The sequence below is a fragment of the Podarcis tiliguerta genome (genome assembly GCF_965153285.1).
Source record: "Podarcis tiliguerta genome assembly, chromosome: 14".
Classification (NCBI taxonomy): domain Eukaryota; kingdom Metazoa; phylum Chordata; class Lepidosauria; order Squamata; family Lacertidae; genus Podarcis; species Podarcis tiliguerta.
The window spans coordinates 41,335,177-41,354,686 of NC_139547.1; the positions used below are offsets into that span (position 1 = coordinate 41,335,177).

The window sequence follows — 19,510 nt, forward strand, 5'->3', positions numbered from 1 at the left end:
ACTTATTCATTTGTTAAATTTGTGCTCTTCTTTCCACCAAGCGGTAGACATTTAAGGGTAAGATGGTCACAATAACCTTACTTGACCATTGAGACCTCTCCAGAACTGCAGGCACTGCATTTGATTCAAATTGTCTTCTGAGTTGAGCTCAGTGCAAAGGTGGATCTAAGAGAGAGCGCCCGGTGCAGTTGCACCAGGCATGGGGCTTCTGGGGCACTGCAGCAGGAACCGCAACTATGACAACCATCAGAAGGTGATGCCAGAAGGTGATGCCAGATTTTGGCATTTCACAGGGCGCCACTGAAATTTGAGGCGCCAAAGTCTGCCACTATTCAACGTCATCCTGTTTAGTGAGTTTGCCACAGAAACCCGGCATGCACAGCACTGATTGGCTGTGGCCTGTAGCATCATTATCCCCTAGAGAACCTTTGCAACTCTTTTAAAACTGATTGTGCTTTTTGAAAAAAATAAGGTGACATGCGGATGTTTAAATGAATAAAGGTATACTCAGTGCTTAATAATAATAATAATAATAATAATAATAATAATAATAATAATAAAGATGAGAGCCTGCATAAGGGGAAGGATGGCTGTAGCCCAGTTGTGGGTTCAAACCACTACTATGTCATTTACGTTGTGGATGCAGGAGGAAAACAGGCTCACCCATAGAAGAAAGATTCAGTGCGTCTCCTGTTTTAACGTTCAGTTTATATACATCTGTAAGTAACGTGGTACAGCTCAGCTTTGGAGAGGGTGCAGTCCACAACCCGTTCACTGCAGAGCAGCCCAGTCAACTTTAATGGAATGCTTCCGGACTAAATAAGTTCTGGATTACAGCCGAGGTTTCTTGACCTGAGCGGCGCTGCATCTTGTGAGGTGGCAGCTGGGCTTATCCTTGTCCTTTGTTTCCAGAAACAAAGGTGGTCTTTGAATCAGCTACAACAGCTGTAAGAGCCTGGTATGCCCTGTTCTGTCAGCTGCTGCGCGCGGATATTTAGACTGCCCGTAACAGAATACTTCAAGCATTTGGTAACTCCAGATGATTTTGTCATTTGTTCTTTCTTTTCTTTTTTTAAAGTGGGGCAATGCAGTATTTTAGTGGCTGGTGGTAAGGATGGATGGCAGCCACAATGTGAATGCTTCCTGGGAAGAATTTGCATGTCTGTGCATTCCGTGTCACAGGCAGCCCTCAGGTGCTTAGGGTCGTGTCCCTTCCAACTCTACAATTCTATGAGGATGGTGATGTGTCCTACTTTACAGAGGAGAGACCTCCATCTGAAAGCAATTCTCAGTTTTAGGGGGGGGGGAAGCCTATTTATATTTTAGGGAGTATTTTAAAATTTGCACCTATACATACAAATTTTCATACATACGTTTTATGCCAATCTGCACAAATCTTCCCCTGTTTTTTATTTAGCAATGTGCTTTCCCCTCTTTTTAACGATGCATAGTTAACCCACGACCAATCTGTATGGTACAATTCTGTGACATCACAGAAGGAGCATTACTCTAAGAAATTGGCACCAAACTAGATGGAAAGCATTTATATTTTTGTGTAACGTGCAGGAGTGTGTGTGTGTGTGATTTCAATTCGGACTGCAACACTGAAAGAGGAAAGTAGAAGTTGTTGTTTTACTCTTTCCATCTACCTCAGGTTCCTGATGGAAATAAGCCCCCCTACAGCTTTTGCTTTGCTCCTCTGAGAGCCAGTGCGGTGTAGTGGTTAAGAGCGGTGGACTCGTAATCTGGTGAACCAGGTTCGCTTCCCTGCTCCTCCACATGCAGCTGCTGGGTGACCTTGGGGCAGTCACACTCTCAGCCCCACTCACCTCACAGAGTGTTTGTTGTGGGGGAGGAAGGGAAAGGAGAATGTTAGCCGCTTTGAGACTCCTTCGGGTAGTGATAAAGCAGGATATCAAATCCAAAATCATCATCTTCTCCTCCTCTGGAGAACGTTTACATGTAGGCTTCCATATTTGAGTGGGTGGGGATTGTCCTGGCAATAGCGCTGAGATCCATGCCCTTTCCTCAGATCCAAGGCTAATGGGAAGCCCAGCGATTGTTTGGCCACTTGGTTGCCGAAAAAGCTTTGGTTGGGCACCAAAACCCCTCAGTTGCACAGTAACCAAACCAGTAAGCCCCCTCCCCCAGGACAGTTTTCCCTCCAGGGAACAGTGTGCCATAGCTCAGTGGTAGAGCACTTCCGACATCAAGACCTGTTCAACAGAGAGATGGACTCCCTTGGAAGGTGATGGACTCTTTGATTGGAGGTTTCCACAAAGAGGTTGGTTGGCCATCTGTCAGGGACTCTTTAGCAGTGTTGAGCTATAATTCCTGCATTGCAGAAGGTTAGACTAGATGATTCTTGGCATGGGATCTGGAACCCCATATCTGGGTGTTCCCTGACTTCGCATCCAGCCCACCCAATTATGTTGCATTTCACATAACTAATCCTTGTACATTTCTCAGCATGCCATTAATCATAGCACATTAAGGCTCCACAATATCTGCTCAGACATACTGCTGCTCCTGTTTTTCAGATTCCGTTTTTTGCCGTGTTCTCAAATCACAGCCAGCCACCACGGTGCACATACTGCCTTTTGAGTCCCATGATTTCATCGGGGGAATTATTTTGTTCCTGCCTTTTCAGCTGAAAGATCAAGTGGTTCATGTCTGGTCATAAGAGGGTAGCCATTTTGGTCTTTGCCACCTGGTGTCACTGTGTTCAAGAAATTTGAATATACATTTACACAGTGCTCTTTTTCTATAAAAAGAGGTGCTGGAACTCACCATGAACACCTCCCTCATTCTCTTAGTGTGGCAGTGGCACCCACCAGAGACATGCCGGAACTGAATTCCTGTGAGTTCCCCCTGGGGGAAAAAAGCCCCGCATAGTGTGACACTGATCAGGTAGGCAAAAAAGACAAAATCTGTAATTGTCAGAAACAGAAACATTACATTGTCGTTTAATTCACATTACACTTCTGTTTGGTTGTAACAGAGCATCTCTAGCGGGCATAGGCAAACTTGGCCCTCCAGATGTTTTGGGACTACAACTCCCATCATCCCTAGCTAACAGGACCAGTGGTCAGGGATGATGGGAATTGTAGTCCCAAAACATCTGGAGAGCTGAGTTTGCCTATACCTGATCTCTGGAGTAAGAGGACAACCTGCCACTTCCAGCAGGGAAGGAGGTGGACCTGCCCTCCTTGATTTGCACAGGATGTATGGATAGCTGTTTGTATGGGCACATCTGGCAGTCCCATAACTATTGGACTGCATGCACACCTGGGAACTGTAGTTTTCCCCCACAGAGCTATGATTCCCAGCGCCCTTAACCAACCAGAATTCTCAGGATTATTTGGGGGAAGTCATGTGCTTTAAGTGTTTGGTATGTACCTAGCTGCAGAGAGGGCCTTTTGTATGGTATGAACAGCATTGAAGCTACACAACTTGGCATTAATGCAGCCATAGGCTACTTGCCTTGCCCACAGTGCCAGTCTAGACCTCTGGCCAGGAAGTGCCAGCCCCACAACCGCAGGGATGGATGCTTCCACTTCCATGTTGTTGTAAAGTGGGAGGCTAAAGTCCAACAGGTGGTGATGAGAAAGACAGCTTGAAGCCACATCTGGAGAAATGTGCTTTTGCTCTGCATTCCTGCAGCTGCTTCTCCTATGTTCTTCCAGGTTGCCCTGTTTTAACATTCACCGTATGGCCTTTCCCATGATTGCAATTCCAAGTGTGCCTCTTTATTCCAAGGTATATATGAGATACCCCTCCCTTCTTATGCACGCACCAGGCGATTGGATTATCACGCCTCCCCAGAGATGGGATATCTCTCTATCTCTGTGTTTGACCCAGGCTGCTTTGCTGAGAGGCTGAGAACATCACTAAAACAGACTTGAGGGCTTAAATGGAAAGACGTCATACCATTGGAGGGATGGAGGAGGAGGAGGAAGTTTGTACTGGCAGAAATTGTGAGGCTTTGTTTTGGAAGCTGCTCTGCCTTCTACCCAGTGGGGCAGAGGGAAAGCATGTTATGTCAAAGCAAGAGGCAGGCTTAAAATCACAGATCTGTAGAGCTGGAAGGGACTTCAAGGTCATCCAGTGCAACCCCTTGCAATGTAGGAATCACAGCTAAATAATCCTTGAAACATGGCCCTACAAACTGTGTTTGAAATCTCCAATGAAGGAGAATCCACCATTTTTCACGGTAGTCCGTTCTGCGATCAAGCAGCTCTTACCGTCAGAAAGTTCTTCCTATTCTTGAGATGGATTCTCAAGCTGTTGGGTGGTATATACCGTATTTCTCGCTCTATAGGACGCACTTTTCCCCCTCCAAAAATGAAGGGGAAATGTGTGTGCGTCCTATGGAGCGAATGCAGGCTTTCACTGAAGCCTGGAGAGTGAGAGGGGTCGGTGCGTACCGACCCCTCTCGCTCTCCAGGCTTCAGGTAGCTATCCGCAAGCCTTCGGAGCGCGGTGGGAGTTCCCGCCGGGCTCCGAAGCCTTGCGGATAGCAGCCTGAAGCCCGGGGAGCCCAACTCCCACTGCGCACCCCGGGCATCAGGCAGGTATCCGCAAGCCTTCGGAGTTCCTGCCGGGCTCAGAAGGCTTGCGGATAGCAGCAAGCTCCGGGAGTGAACCCGCTCCCAGACCCGCGGCTAAAAAGGAAGCCAAGACAGCGAGCGGGATGGATCCCGCTTGCTGTCTTGGCTTCTTTGCTCTTTGGGGCTGGGGGAAATAATTTTTTTTCTTTATTCCCCCCCCAAAAAAAACTAGGTGTGCCCTATGGTCTGGTGCGCCCTATGGAGCGAAAAATACGGTAAATACTGTTAATGAAATTAAGTGAAGAAAGGAATAGCCTTTGGGGAGGGATCATATCTCAGTGGTATAGAACATATGCTTGGGTTACAGAATGTCCCATGTTCAACCCCTGACATCTCCAGATAAGAGAATCGGGTAGCTGGAGAAGGAGGGAGGAATCTGGAGAGTTCCTGGGGATGACAACACCTTGATACTGTGCGCAGCAAGACGAAAGAGAGACACTTTCTTCCTTGCTTACAATAGTAGAACCTGGGACAAGCCAATGAAACTGTTTATTGGAAGATTCAGAGCAGACAGCCGCAAATCCTTCTTTGCACAACACCTTGCTAAACTGTGGAACTCACTGCCACAGGATGTGGTTATGGTTGTTAGCTTGGATGGCTTGAAAAGGGGGTGAGACTAATTCATGAAGGATAAAGCTATGTGGTACCTCTACTGCCAGAGGTGGCAACCTCTGAGTAGCAGCTACTAGGTAATGCACTTCTCTGAATTTTCTGAAGCACTTCTCCAACCAAAATAAATGCATATATTGGGGGAAGCATGCACAGAAATGAAAACAGCATCCGAGAATGCCTCATGTTAAGAAAAATGTGCACAAAACGTTATTATTGTTATTTCGTTTATGAATCACTTCCCATGAGGCATTCCAAGGCTATTCACAACATAATAAAAGCATTTATAAAACAGGTACACACATATAAAAACTTATACAATTGCATATATAAAACATTATACTCCCACACACAGAGTTAAAATAACTGCATGTATAAAAACATTGGGTTGTATTAATAAACTTCTCTGTGTCCTGTACTTTAATTTTAATGGTTCTATTCTAAGTAGGACTAGCATAGATTACAACCCGTTTAAAAAACAACAGCAGTTTTTTAAAACAAAAAACAAAAACCAGCATATATATTTTCATGCAGACTTTTAAAAAAATTGCAGAAGTGGAAATGGGGTAATATGAACCAGAGACAAGAAAACAAAATGAGAGTGACAGATCCATCCCTCTCTATCCAAGCCCCCCACATAAACAGCCTCCTCAATTTGATATTGTTATTTCAACTTGGATCCCGGCACCTCCTTCCTCACAATGGAGTCGGATTTAATTAAGTATATGAAACTCCATCTGCTTGTAGATATCTCCCACCCCGACCACTGAATCATTTCCTTTCTTGAAGTCTCACCTAGAAGTTCCTTCCTTTTTGCAATAGGCCTTAGTTTATTGCCATCTTAATCACTTTCCTCCACCCCTGCCCCCATCGCCACATCCTTGCATTCTTCCTTTGCTGGAAGCAGCCAGCAGAAACAATTGGAGGCGGAACCAAGTTGAGTGCAGATTTCACTAGAAGGAAATCTTATACCGAGTCAGAACCCATCTAGCTCAGTATTTCCAACACTGGCAGGAAGCAGCTCTCCAGGGTTTCACTCTGGCATCTCTTTCTCAGCATTACCTGGAAAGACGGGGGTTTGAACCCAGGTTCTTCTGCATTCAAAGCAGCTGCTCTGCCACCAAACTACAGCCCTTTGCCAATCATAGTAGCAAACTTTAGTGTGCAACTCAATTCCTGGTAGATAGGTGTCTGGATCAATTGGGTTGGATATAATGTTAGCTCTATTCAGACCAGGACGCGGGTGGCACTGTGGGTTAAACCACAGAGCCTAGGACCTGCCGATCAGAAGGTCGGCGGTTTGAATCCCCGTGACGGGGTGAACTCCCGTTGCTCGGTCCCTGCTCCTGCCAACCTAGCAGTTCGAAAGCACGTCAAAGTGCAAAGTAGGTACCACTCTGGCAGGAAGGTAAACGGCATTTCCGTGTGCTGCTCTGGTTCGCCAGAAGCGGCTTAGTAATGTTGGCCACATGACCTGGAAACTGTACGCCGGCTCCCTTGGCCAATAAAGTGAGATGAGCATCGCAACCCCAGAGTCGGCCACGACTGGACCTAATGGTCAGGGGTCCCTTTACCTTTTATTCAGACTAGACCCGTTAAAATGAATGGGCTCACTTAGGCCCATTGGGTCTGTTCTGAGTTTAGGGCTCGCTTTCTAGACAGAGCTTGGCGTTTTAAAGAACCATGTCAGACTGTTGCTCCGTCTAGTTCAGTATTTTGATTGGCAGGATTGTTTTCCAGCCTCACCTGGAAAGACTAGGGATCAAACCTGGGCTATTTATTTATTTAGCATGCCAAGCATGTTCTCTCCTATGGAGCTATGCCCCTTCCTCATAGGAGAATTTATGAGGTTGCTTATTTTGTTAAAAGGAAGTGAGGGATTTGCTTCTTGAGGCTCGGAATAGATGCAGCACAAAATTCGTAACGCAGAAGTACACAGTGGCTGTGTTAGGTTTAACAGGATACCCCTAAACCGTCCCGATTTAAGCGGGACATCCTGGAATTACAGAAGCAATCTCAGCTTCTGATTGGATGCCCTGTTTCTTGGGTCTCACGTTCTTGCGTGAATAGATGGCTGGTGCCAGAGCACTGGACCAAAAGACGCTAGGTTTTTTTGGTAACCTTGAGCGAGTCACCTGTCTCCTGGAACAGCTCAGGACCAAAAGACAAGCGTCCCAGTTTTAATCAGTGGGATGTTGGAAGATATGTAACAGTGCATTTTCATTTTTTTTGGGGGGGGGGGACATTTTCATTGGCATCATGACGGGGGGTGGGGATAATTAATCCTCTACACCACAGGAATTCCAGCCCCGGTGAAAACAGGTATTACTTGTGCCTACTCTCAATTTTAAAAGGATGCTTCCCTCTTTTCCATGTGATGCATTGATCATCATGTCTACTTGCTTCTGACGGATTTGGTGCTGCTTCAGTGCAGAGAAATGGACCAGATAACCTTTTTAATGGGGCTTCCTAGCCCTGATCTTCTTGGACTTCAGGGTTTAACCGAAAGGAATTTGCACAATGACTTTCCTAACGTTTCATTCAGAAATAAAATGTCAAGGCCATACATTTTTTCCCTCTTTCTTTCTTATTTTGGCTGGGGTAATTTTGGCTCAGCCTTATGTCAAGCCCTCAAGGGGGTGGGCGGCGGTGGTGGGGGGGGGCAAGGATTGTAAAGCATTTCCCCCCTTCCTTTGCAGTTAACATTTAGAGAGATTAGAACGCCAGAGGCCATTTTTTTCCTGAGCTGTTTTATAGAAGAAGGCCTGATCGCACTTGTCTGGGCCACATACCTGCTTGAAGTCATATTTGCAAAGGAGGTTATTGTTGTCAGCGTTTGATTAACAGAACTGTATAAAGCAGGCAGTGGCAGCAAAAACAACAAAAAAAGGAAAAGTCAAAGATCATAAAGAAAGTTAGAGATGAAACGTGTTGATTTTGCAAATCCAACAAAGGGAGATTTCTTCCATTTGTAGTGGGGGTGCATTAAAGCAAAGAGGTTTGGGAACTGTGTGGTTGAAACCTTAAGAGAAAGCTCGCAAGCTGAGTTACTTATTAGATTTTGTTTTAAAAAAAGAATCCAGCCCCTATATTCCTGTGAGATCCAGATCCTACGTGTTTTGACCATTTCAAAGCTGTTGTTTGCCAAAGCACAGAAGAGAACATGTCAACCAACAAAGCAGGGTAATCAGAAAAATCTGGAAACAACTGAGCTTCATTAAGTTGTCAGCAATGTTGAAGAAGAGAGTTAATTATCAAGAAGAATTAAATAAATGGAATCAGTTAACAGCTGAGGTAAAAACAGAATTAATTGGATATTTCGGGTGTTCATGTGGATTACTTCATTAGATCAAGAAAATGAAAAATATAAGGCAAGTAAAAGAATTATACCTTTTCTGTCAAGCACGGATCTCTAGCTCTGGAAATTGGTCTTGACATGAAGGAGATATAATGCAACTATATTATATTGTGATAATTTATTCAAGCAGTTTTTATCTCACCATTAATCAGAAGGGATGCCAGGGAAGCTAACAGATACAAAGGTTTTCTCTCATCTGGTCAATACTCAGAGCTTTTTCAATGGTGGCTCCCCATTTGTGGAATTCTCTTCTCAGGGAAGCCAGGCTGGTGCCATTGTCTGTCTTTAGGCAACAAGCAACAACATGCTAATTTACCCATGCCTTTAGTTTTGAATTGGAAGGTTAGTTGGATATTAAAGGAGATTCCAGCTAAATACCAGGAAGAACTTTCTGATGGTAAGAGCAGATGGTAAGAGATAGTGGAACGGACTCCCTTGGAAGGTGGTGGACTAATCTTCACTAGAGGCTTTTAAGCAGAGATTGGATGCCCGTCTGTCATAGATGCTTTAGTTAAGATTCCTGCATTGCAGGGGGTTGGACTAGATGACCCTTGGGGTCTCTTCCAACTAAACTGTTTGATGATTCTATGCCTTTGTACCCCAGCTTTTTCTCCAAGGAGCTCAAGGTGGTGTACATGGTTCTCTCCCTTCCCATTTAATCTCCACAATAACCCTGTGAGCTAGGTCAGGCTGAGGGATAGTGATCGGCCCATGATCAGCCATGACTGAGTGGGGATTTCAACAGAGTGCAACCAGGACTTGCGGTTGTTTTCAGTTCACAAGCAATATACAGTTGATGTCATTAATTATGTAACTGACTACATAAAATTCCACTACAGTGGACTGCGAGGCAAATAATGTAGTTTTTGAGATAAGCTGAACTGCAGTGAAGCAGACACAGCGCAGCATGTGACTGATGGGCAGGGCAGAAATCAGTGCCTTTTTAACACCCCATTTCCCCATGCTTAAGTTCAGTTCGGCATATTTCAACATGATTTTGTGATATCTTAGGAAACAAGTCCTCATGAAAATTCAGCAGCGTTTCCGTGCGCTTTTCTAATAACGTACACATCTTTGTCTGCAGTTCTGCCCAACAGACACATTTTTGCAGTGAAATTTCCCTGTGTACAATGCATTCTCGTATGCCGTTTTCACCAATACATGATGCATTTTTATGCACACTTTGCACTAGAAAATGCATCTTTGTACCTTGCAAAATTCAGAGGAGTGCAAATTTCAAAACATGGCTATGTTTCAGCTTGGGCATTATTTCAGATGGTGTGAATTAAGTAGATCCGCCTATATATATGAATAGAAATTCTGCATTCATCTGTAATCACAATAAGGCTTAGGAAAAGAAGTTGCTGTAAAGCTGCTGATGTGAAGGGGATGCAGAGACGTCCCCTGTGTGGACTGGGACTACAGTGGATGGGGGTGTCAGTGGTGGTAAAGGCTTAAAGTCTCTTTGTATTAGGTTCTGCTTGCTGGTTTACCCACAGCCATTTGGTTGGCCACCGTGAGAACAGAACCCTGGATCAGCCTAATCCAGCAAGGCTCTTCTTATTTGCTTATGCTTGGCTCCTGATCTGGATCAGGCCCCTAGCCATAAAGCTATGCAGAATGTAGTTTGGGCCTCAGTCCGAATGCGTTCAATAGAGCTCATATCAAAGACTGCAGCTTTAAATTTCTTTAATCAGCTGACTAATCTGTTAGGGCTGTCTCCAAACATGTGCGGAGTGTACCCAAGAGTGCTTTTTAAAAAATATATATTTAAAGCACAGCTTCTAGAAGTTTATAATGAAAGCACTGAGCATAGACTTTTTCTGGCTTTCCATCCTTCTGTTCTGGCAGCTATGCATGAGGATGAAATTCTGGTCCAGCCAGTAAAATACTGGCAGGTGGGGAAGTGTCCTGGCTGAGTCGCTCAGCTGCTTTATCATTTAAAAACAACAAAAAGGAAGGCAGACAGCGAAATCTGGCAGTCAGGCACAGAGGCCTTCATCTGTCTGAGCCGACTCCTGTGTGTGAAGTGCTAAACCTCTGAAAAAAGAAGGTGCTCCGTTCAATTTGGGTGCTGTACAACTGCTACCAATTAAAACAACAAAACATTCAATGGATTTGCCATCTGGGGCGGGGAGGGAAGGGGAAAATAGGTTTTCAGAACAATGTTGTTAGAGGAAAACCGGCTCTCACTTTTTGGTCAGCGTGCTGCTGCAACAGTGCTGCAAGTCGCCACGAGGTAAACATGTGCCCAACAGGGCCTGCATACATTCCTCAGCTCCTTCACGCATGCAGATGTGGAACTAAGTGCAGAGGCGTTTTTAGGGTGGCGCTACTGCTGCGGCCGCACCTGACGCCACACTGCTGGGGGCGCCGAAACATCACTGCAGAACGGAGCGAGAGAGGCAGGGGGTGCTGAATTTTAGCATTGCCCAGGGCGCCATGACATTTGAGAGCCCAAAATCCGCTGCTTCTAAGCTCTTGGGGACAGATAAGCAGGAGATACACACACCCTGAAGCCGATTGAGACTAATGAATGAATTGGGCTCATCAACGCCCGTCATTTCATAAGGAAGCAAGACTCCCATCACAAGTAATTTTTGAAACTGCTTTGGAAGTCCTTCATTGATCCTAGTACAAAGTGTGAATTACGTAGCTGGTATTCAGCATATACAGCAGTGCGGGGGCCTAGTGGGGGCTGTGGGGAGCCACACCTAAATCTGGGGCCGGGGAACAGTGCTGGGGAACCCCAGGCCCAGGGCCAATTGCTGCCTCCCAGACCTCTGGGCTCTCCTCAGGCCACTTGCCTTCTCTAGTCACACCACCTACTGGCCCCAATTCACTCCTTCCTTGAGGTTTTCCCCTTGACAGGAATGTATTATTGGACTCCCATGGTGCCTCTTGGTTGCCTGGATAGAGGGCATACCCTCCAACATTTCTCCGATGAAAATAAGGACCTCCCATTCCATAACGATAATTTTTAATATTTCTACCCCACACATCTTACTGGGTTGCCCCAGCCCCTCTGGGCAGCTTCCAATATATCTATATAAACAGAATAAAACAAACAAACAAAAAATCCCTATACACGATTGTCTTCAGATGGCCCAGGGGTTCGGATGAGAGGCGTGTGCATGTGCGCATAGAAACTGCCTGTACTGAGGTAAAACTCTTCCTTCTTTTGCCTCTGGCCCAGTCCGCCATGGGCATGTGGTCCTTGGAAGGGCACTCAAATGAATGTGGACCCTGGACTGAAACAAGGAGAGGGTGGTGGTGAAACTGGGAGAGGGAGGAGCTGAAAGGAGAAGCACATCAGTCAGAAGGTGCTATTCTGTTGACCAGGGCCCCATTCACACTATGCATTTAAAACACTATGATGAATTCCATTTCATTTTTATAAATACCGCATTAGATTATGGTCTGGTTCACTACAGTAACAATTCCCACTCGCCCCCTTTTTTGAAATGTACACAATATCCTTTTTGTTCCATTTTGTTTCCTGCATGGGTACTATTTCTTGTTTCTTTTTGTGCCTTATTTCACTCTGTGCACTTGTAACTTTGTATTTCCCCCCAATAAAAATATATATTAAAAAGCTCTATGATACTAATTTAAACACACATGTCCCCCCCCGAATTATGGGAGCTGTAGTTTGTTAAGGGTACTGCTTAAAGTGGTATAATACTGTTTTAAATGTGTAGTGCTGATTGGTCCACAGTTAAAACAACAATTTTAAAGACAACCAAGAGGCTCAGATTACATCAGTTTTTCTAAAAGGCACGGATAAACAAAAAGATATTAGCCTGGTACCCAAAAGAGTACAGAGATGGCATCAGGCCAGCCTGTTCTGGAAGGCTGATCCATAAGCAGGTGCTAAGAGTAGAAAGGTCCACTCTGTGGTGTTTACCCACCTCACTTCATTCAGAGGGAGCACCCAGCGCATGGCGTCCAAAGAGGTTCTTAAGCATTGGGGCATGTGGAAGAGGCAGTCTTTCAGGTAACCTGGTCCCAAGTCATTCAGGGCTGAACTTAATTCCCAGCCTATGTGAATGGGCCATCATGAAATGGGCCATCCCATCCCCTCAAACACAACACTTTTCAGTGTATAAAATTCGTGCGTTCAGATGTCACCCATGAAGTGAATACAGTGGTACCTCTGGTTGCGAACGGGATCCGTTCCGGAGGCCCATTCGCAACATGAAAAAAGCGCAACCTGAAGAGCCGTATCTGCGCAGGTGCGCGGCGCGATTTGGTGCTTGTGCACATGCGCGAAGCACAATTTAGTGCTTCTGCGCATGCATGAGTGGCAAAACCTGGAAGTAACCCTTTCCGTTACTTCCGGGTTGCCACGGGACATATCCTGAAAGAACGTAACATGAAGTGGACGTAACAAGAGGTATGTCTGTATAACAATCCGGGAACAAAGTGACGTATCTACCTGTGTGAACCGGCCCTCAGGTTTGAGCCCGAAGGAGTAAGGCAGCGTTGAGTACAAAAGTTCAGGATTAAGTGGTTTGTGGGGTGGCAACGTCCATTGTCCTCCTTGCTGTGAAGGGTGCCTGTGATGTTTGCTCAGAGCTGGTTGTTATCATTTTAAGACATCGGCAGCCAGCTTATTCCAGACAAAGACGATGAGGACCGTTTCCTACTTTGTAGTGTTCAGCATGAAAGACCCGGAGGAAGCTTTTGAAAAGGAGCATCAGCAATATTTACTTAACCGAGTGTAGGCAAACACATGGGAGGCCTGGAACTGCTGGGATTTCTTAGTAAGAAGTGATACTGGGATTTAAAAGTCTTACTCAGGAGAAATGTGTCGTGAGCCTTCTGGAATGGATGCCAAAATACCCCTCCAGGTGAGCTAATGTGCCATCATTTACACACTTGCTGTACACAGAGTCTTCCAGTCCTCTTTGCATAAGTATGAATGACTATATGCGTTACAAGACAGAGATGGTATTTATAACTCTAGAAGAACCTTCAGTAGCTTTCAGGGCTCTCTGCATGTTAAAACCTGCAGCAAGTCTTTGATAGCCACAGCCATTAAAAAAAAAAGAAAAATCTTCCAAAATTTGATTTTCTTAGAGAAGGCAGCTGGGGTATTTTTGGTCATTATCCAGTAGATAAAACTTTCGTGTCTGAACAAATTCTCCCATCTTCTTTTTGCTCATCTAGCTAACACGAACCCTAACATTACATGCTTGTACCTTTTTCTTTTTTTGCTTAGAATTTGATGTATCGTGGTAGAGCACGGCATCAAAAAAGCGCTCAGCAGTTCCTGCGCTTAACCTCTCTCCCTCCTCGCAGGGACTTTGGGAAGGTTTTCTGATTACAATGTGAAGCCAGGCAGAATGGACCAGCAGAGCTCTGCACACCAGGATGGTAGTTTCCTAGATCATAGAGTTACAGAGTTGGAAGGGAACATGAAGAACATTTCATCCAGCTCCCTGCACTGCAGGAATATGCAGCTATCCTGTTGTGGTCCCACACTGCTCAGACACAGCAGAGCTCAGTGGCAGGCGAGGCCAGCCAACCAGCCAAGTCTCAGGGGGGTACTTGCCTGGGGGCAGAGTCCATATGCCCAGTGGCATAGCGTGGGGGGTGCAGGGGGAGCCAGCCACACCGGGCGCAACATCTGGGGGTTAGGGTTAGGGGGCGCAAATCCACGGGTTAGGGGGTGCAAATTACTTGCCTTGCCCCGGGTGCTGACAACCCATGCTACGCCACTGCATATGCCAGGTTCAGTCCAGTCCTAAGGTCAGGAGTATCTCAGTTCACGTAATCAGACAGTCCAGGGGTCAAGAAAGCTGAGAGTCCAAGGTCGCAAGAAGCAGCAAGGTCTGGCCAGGAATGACCAATGTTGTTTCCAGCAACTGACTGAGGCTGGGAACCCAGCATAAGAAAGCTGGATCCAGCTGGTTCTTATCAGGAGCAAGAAGGCTGATCATCAGCAGGTGGAGTCACTCTGCCTCCTGTTTCTTCAGGCTGCTGCTCAACAGGTGAAACCGATCCCTGGCCCGTGACATATCCCTTACGTGATTGAACCTGCAACTTTGGCGTTATCAGCACCACACTCTAACCAACTGAGCTATCTAGGCTGTTTGGTCCTGAGGTCCACAGAGGGGAGAGAACATAAGAATGTACAGCGAGCCTTGCAGGATCTGATGAAAGGCTTATAGGTTAAACCACAGAGCCTAGGGCTTGCCGATCAGAAGGTTGGCGGTTCGAAGCCCCACAACAGGGTGAGCTCCTGTTGCTCGGTCCCTGCTCCTGCCAACCTAGCAGTTCAAAAGCACGTTAAAGTGCAAGTAGATAAGTAGGTACCACTCTGGTGGGAAGGTAAAAGGCGTTTCTGTGCGCTACTCTGGTTTGCCAGAAGCGGCTTAGTCCTGCTGGCAACATGTATGCTGGCTGCCTCGGCCAATAAAGCGAGATGAGCGCCGCAACCCCAGAGTCAGCCACGACTGGACCTAATGGTCAGGGGTCCCTTTACCTTTACCTATTTTATTCTGAGATTGGCTAACCAGGAGGCATCAACACTTTCCCACTCAATTTTATTTATTTCATTTTTATTGAATCTGTACCCCACCTTTTTCATTAAGCGGTATATAATTCTTCTAAATAATAATACATATGCAGGGTTGTAAATTGCACTAGGAGCCTTCACAGGTCCAGGAGGCCGCCTGATTTAGCAGTTTCCCGTCAGCTTTCGGAGGGCTGTAAAGATGCTTGGGTGTGGGGTTCACCAGTAGCCCCCCCAATTTCCCTTGCACAAATGAGTCAAAGGTTGAAATAGGGCCCTCTGTCTCCTCCGAATCTGGGCTCTTTTGGTTTTTATCCCGGGATTGGTGGAACCGCTGCCTTTAAAATGTCTTTGACATTGTTTGCCCTTCTCAACATCATCTTCACATGCTGTTCCGAAAACCCTTTGGCTCAGAAGGCGGGATAATAATAAACAGAGGTAATAAATAAACAAAAGAACAAATAAACATGCGGCTTTGCCTGCTCCTGCTCCACCCCACCTCCTGTGAGGTGCTCTCCTTGTGGGCTGAGTTGAGGGTGTTGGGTGCCTGGAGGCACGTCCTTTGTCTTGGGTAATAAAAGTTCAGCAGAGCAAGGAAAATGCAGAACACCTGTCGGGTCTGTCAAGCCTTAATCTACGGATTATAATGGTTTTTAAATTATGAATTTGTGACAGGCACTTCCCTACCTCCCCCCCCCCATGAGCTAAAGACGTCAGCTTTCAAAAAAATATATGTATGAAAAGAAAGAAACACTGAAGAAGGGCATTGCTCTCACAGACAAATAGAAATGATATACCATTCCTTCACAGAGAACTCAGCCGTGGAGCCATAAGCTCCTACGCCAATGTTTGCCTAGCGGTTTTCAGACTTTCAGAGAATTTTGTTTACAAAGGGTTGTCTCAGCTGAGGAAGCCCTGCGTTTCCGCACTGCAGAAGATTCTGGAGCAAGTTTGGGCAGAGTTCAGGCCAAGGCCAGCCCAAGGCATCTTCTCGCCTGAGGTAAAACAAATAGTGCTTCGTCCTGCGCACTCCCATAGTATCCTTAGCTGCTAACCCTCAGCAGAAAACTTCAGAGGCAGTTTTCTCCTTCCCTGCTGGTAAAAATACAACAATGCTCTCTGTGACCAACAATCATGTGCCTTTTATTTATGCCTTCTGGTACTGTTTATTTCGACAATTTTTATGTCACTTCATCAAAGGATCCAGCTGGTACAATACGACTTAAAATGAGTTAAAACTCTAAAATCAGAATTCAGTTTAAAAAACCTGCTGGAAATAAGATGAAAGATTATCCAGAAGTGCTGGAGGTTCAAAGGGGAGGGGAACACCTGGCCATAAATTGGGCCCACAGTATTGAGCGTGCAGCTACTGTTGGATCCAAGCTGTGCATCTGTGTCATGGGGGATCCACTAACAGTCACCCCTCACAAGATCTCAGTGATTAGGCAGGGCTATAAGAGATCAGGCAATCCTTGATGTATTCTAGACCCAAGTTGTCAAGTGTCCTGGGAAAAACGGGACATCCTGTTTTCTCACAGGACAGCACGGCGGCCATTTTGGGTGCTGCGATATTGCAGGATTTTGTGCTGAGGTCTCGCCCAGAAGAAAGCGCTTCTCCGGGGGGGCGGGGCGGAAGTGCTTTTTTCGGGGCCACGATCTCGCATGGCACCCCAAAATGTGTGTTTTTGCGTGCCATGGGAGCACAACCCGAATATGTATGTCTTTTGGGCTGTGGGATCTCGTGTGGTTGGGACTCAAGATGCTGGAGGGTATTCAGGGTCCTTGTAAATGAATACAGTGGTACCTCGGGTTAAGTACTTAATTCATTCCGGAGGTCCGTTCTTAACCTGACACTGTTCTTAACCTGAAGCACCACTTTAGCTAATGGGGCCTTCCGCTGCTGCCACGCCGCCGGAGCACAATTTCTGTTCTCATCCTGAAGCAAAGTTCTTAACCCGAGGTACTATTTCTGAGTTAGCAGAGCCTGTAACCTGAAGCGTATGTAACCCGAGGTACCACTGTTCAGATATTTTTAACCTGGTTCAACAGTGTACGGGCAGCCAGTGCAGACTTTTGATCACCAGAGTTGCGTGCTGGCGCCAATCTTCCTCCATTGACAGTCTTACCATAGCATCTTGTAGCAGCTGGAGACTCCGGAACAGGCCCAAGGGGAGCCTTTCCAAGACACCCAACATTCGCTGCCTGAGGTCGCAGCTGCACAACTGCCAAATGGTAGGGCCAGCCTTCCTTCAGAGTCACTGGATCCGCTTCGTTTTGTTTCGAACAAGAGCCCTGAGGCCTACCAACCAGAGACAGGGGGCAAAACATTGGCTCCGAGGGGCACTTCAAAATAAGGATTGTGGTGACTTTGAACACGTTTCTCCTTTCAGCAGCCCCACATAGGAAGAAAATAAAGCCACAGTGGCCAACCAGATGCCTGTGGGTTGCTCACAGGCAGGGCAGGAATGCAGTAAGCCTTATCCCATCATGTTCTCCAGCGTTCAGAGTCCTGTGCCGCCTGAGGTAATATATAGCCATCATGACTATTTGCCAATGATAGCCATGAAATTGGGGCGTACTCTCCAGTCGGCAAAGAAAGCCTTATGAGCACGTTCCATCTCATCCCCTCACATCTTCATTGGCCACATCTGGAATGGGAGCTGGATGCAGTGAGGCCATCAATTCCCGGAGGCCCCTTGGCCACCTCTACAGAAGCATCCCAATCCCCACAGTGGCTTCCCCAGCAGGGGGCAGCCTTGAGCCTGCCAGCCACTCCCCTGGCCGAGTCCCTGTCTGCCTCTGAATCAAACAGAGGCTCTCCGGCAAAAATATAACTCTTCAGGAGCAAACGATAGTGCTTTGGTTCAACTTTATGACCGGGTGTTTCCTAGATCCAAGCCTGAGCGAGTGAATTTTGGAACTGCTGGACAGGAAATAAGCTAATAATGGGATTTTGCAATGCTCAGTTTCCCATATATGGGAGTGAAAATTTGCCACAGGTTAGTTGCTGACCTCCCGGCTATTTGGGTGAATCTTTTTTATTTATTATTATTATTAAAGAATTCCCTTTGTTCTTCTTGCTCATGTGGCATGCTGAGGAATGTGCTGTACACCAGGGGTGGGCAACTCAAATCACTCCAAAGGCCATTAAAACAATATTAACTCAAGGGGGCTGCACCACTGCATTAATCACCAGAAAGCATTTTTATTATCATTTTAAACTCATTATCCCATGCTTTGTTAACTTCTTGTTTGCCACAGCACCCTGGAGCAGGCAGTCTCATTTCTCTGATCCATCACAGATCTCTCTGAACCCCCCTTCCCTCTCTCACTTCATATAATAATGCTTTTTTATGCATCTTTTATACATTATTCAACTTAAAACATACAGTTAAAGCACACGACTTCCCCAAAGAATAATGGAAACTGTGGTTTGTTAAGGGTACTGGGAACTGTAGCTCTGTGAGGCAAACTACAGTTCCCAGTATTATTTGGGGAAACCATGTGCTTTAAATGTATGGTGTGCACACAGCCTCCCTCTGCATCCCACAATGTACCTTCTCTCTGCGCCCTGTGGCAATAAATGAATTTGCAACACCTTCTTGTTCTGTGTGCTGCTTCAGTAGGAAGCAATTGGACAGTTCTTCTTGAAGCGCATAGTATTAAGTATGTCTTTAGCCACCGGTGTTTTATTGTGCATGTGTTCTGCAATATTTCATTGACACAATAATACTGCCTTAGTGGTGGATTTATTCTGCTTTATTCGTTGTTCTGTGATCTTTCCCCAATGCTACTAAATTATCGCTGTCTGGAAGGGCTATAGCGCAACAAAAGCGAGAGAAAAATAAACCAGAACCTCTGTGGTATAAAACAGTATGGGATTAGAATTCAGCAGGGAAGACGATGGGGGACAAGAATTAACTCGTTCCACTTGTCATTGTGACCCAGAAACTACAACTAATCCAGAATGCAGCAGCTAGACTGGTGACTGGGAGTGGCCGCCGAGACCACATAACACCAGTCTTGAAAGACCTACATTGGCTCCCAGTACGTTTCCGGGCACAATTCAAAGTGTTGGTGCTGACCTTTAAAGCCCTAAACGGCCTCAGTTCAGTATATCTGAAGGAGTGTCTCCACCCCCATCGTTCTGCAGGGACACTGAGGTCCAGCATCGAGGGCCTTCTGGCAGTTCCCGCACTGTGAGCAGCCAAGTTACAGGGAACCAGGCAGAGGGCCTTTTTGATAGTGGCACCCCCCCGTGGAATGCCCTCCCACCAGATGTCAAAGAGAACAACTACTACCAGACTTTTAGAAGACATCTGAAGGCAGCCCTGTTTAGGGTATTTTGCTGGAAGAGATGGGTGGGGTATAAATAAATAAATAAATAATAATAATAATAATAATAATAATAAT

General features: G+C 46.0%; 1 protein-coding gene across 3 annotated transcripts in view; it reads left to right on the top strand.

Moving 5' to 3' along the window:
* Window positions 1-19,510, top strand: part of PRKAR1B (protein kinase cAMP-dependent type I regulatory subunit beta) — a 112,634-nt gene that overhangs the window by 27,553 nt on the left and 65,571 nt on the right. The window lies entirely within an intron of this gene.